The following is a 2,500-nucleotide window of genomic DNA, read 5'->3' on the forward strand; positions in this document are numbered from 1 at the left end:
GACGAAATACCGCTAAGCATTTCGCCCGTCGTGCTAATGTTTCTGCCAGCTTACCACCTTAACCGGAATAAATACGGTGAGTCCCTTCATTGGATACTTTAAACATTCAGCTGATCCGCTTCCCCTTAATAATAATTGGTGGCATAAGCATAAATCCAGACATTTGGTGGTAGTTGGAGTATATGCTATTCGATAATAATGGATTTCGAATTTTGGCGCAATGCCAGCAAGTTCGGGGATGCGGTAAGCCGATTACAATCGACCTCAGACTTCAACCGGGATTTATTTTATCGACCCCGAAAAGATGGAAGGTAAAGTCGACCTCGGCGGAATTTAAACTCAGAACACAAAGGCGGACGAAATGCCTCCAAGCAATTTCCACCTTGTGATAACGACTCTACCAGTTCACTGTCTTTATAATAATAGTAATAATAATGATAATAATAATAATAATAATAATAATGATAATAATAATAATAATGATAGTAACATCAAAAACAACAACAATAATAATAATAATGATAATAATAATAATGATAATAATAATAATAATAATAATAATAATAATAATAATAATAAAAAAATAATAATAATAATAAAATAATAATAATAATAATAAAATAATAATAATAATAATAATAAAATAATAATAATAATAATAATGATAGTAACAACAAAAACAACAACAACAATAATAATAATGATAATAATAATAATAATAATAATAATAAAACAATAATAATAATAGTAATAATAAAATAATAATAATAATGATAGTAACAACAAAAACAACAACAACAGTAATAATGATAATAATAATAATAATAATAATAATAATAATAATAATAATAATAATAATAATAATAATAATAATATAATAATAATAATAATAATAATAATAATAATAATAATAATAATCTGTATATATATAAAAGGCATGATGTGTATGTATGTGTGTGTGTGTGTGTACGTGAATGTAAATTATGCGCGTATACAAATTAGCTCGCATGTCGCTCCAATTTTAGGAGGACATTCGTCACGATTCTAGCTGTATTTTCGTCAAATTATTTTCCCCCGAGGCATCAGCGAATAGCGATAAAAATAAATTTTCGACAATAACTTAACAAATTTCACAGCGGAGACAGAAGATCAAGAAATAAGACAGAGGACCAAGAAGTAGGATTGGAAATAGAAAGAATCTACAGAGCCTGAAAAGTGAGTGTACTACCTATTGTGATCGGGGCACGTGTGACCATCTCAAAAAGAGCAACATTCTGCCATCAAAATCTTCAAATATTAAACTTCTTAGGAAGTATTTAGACGGCAGCAATACTTGAAACAGCTGATGTGTTGAGGAAAATGTTAGCTGCGGGATGGAACTGTGAGTTGACGTAGACCAGCGCTCCGCAAGCTGTATGCTGCGGCACACTGGTGTGTTACGAGACGATGCTAGGTGTGCCGCAGTTTACTTACTTACTTGTACTTGTGGCGACATTCACCCTGGGCGGGTTGAGTCGGCTTCTTCTACTCATGGAAGAAGTTTCGTGGGAATATGTGGATTTCACAAGTGGTCCCCAACAATCCCGCATGTGGAGACATCCTGTTGGCTACAAGATTGTCCGCAGACGCAGGGACAGAACGACCGAGGAGTCACCGGTTGCTGAGGCAGACACTCCGAGGATTTTCACCAGGGTTGTGGGCCTAAAACCACTCGGTGTCAGACCAATCCGCCTTGGGTGGCCCCTACCAGGAACCGAAGTTCTCGACGGCATAGCTCTGACACTACCCGTTGCCAGCGTCCCTCCCACGGTGAGGAGGGGATGGACTTTGGGGACGCCGCAGTTTAACCTGGATATAATTTTTTTCCTATACTTTTAGTTATATTTTTAGTTCAGGTGTGCTGCGGAATTTTGAAAAGAATAAAATTGTATCGCAGGTGAAAAAGGGTTGAGCAGTACTGACATAGATACAGGTAAATCAGAAATTAAATAAATAATAATCTTTTACTTTTATATTTGTTTCAGTAATTTCACTGTGGCCATGCTGGAGCACCGCCTTTAGTCGAGCAAATCGACTCCGGGACATATTCTTTGTAAGCCTAGTACTTATTCTATCGGTCTCTTTTGCCGAACTGCTATGTTACGGGGACGTAAACACACCAGCATCGGTTGTCAAACGATGTTAGGGGGACAAACACTGACACACAAACATATACACACACATGCACAAATAAACATATATATATATACGATGGGCTTCTTTCAGTTTCCGTCTACCAAATCCACTCACAAGGCTTTGGTCGGCCCGAGGGTATAGCAGAAGACACTTGCCCAAGGTGACACGCAGTGGGACTGAACCCTGAACCATGTGGTTGGTAAGCAAGCTACTTACCACACAGCCACTCCTACGCCTATAATAATGATAATAATAATAATACAGTTGACTTCTCCCTTTTCCGTAAGACTACAAATTTTGCTGATTTAGTCATTTTTTTTTTCGT

This window comes from Octopus sinensis, linkage group LG14, assembly GCF_006345805.1.
Source record: "Octopus sinensis linkage group LG14, ASM634580v1, whole genome shotgun sequence".
Taxonomy (NCBI): domain Eukaryota; kingdom Metazoa; phylum Mollusca; class Cephalopoda; order Octopoda; family Octopodidae; genus Octopus; species Octopus sinensis.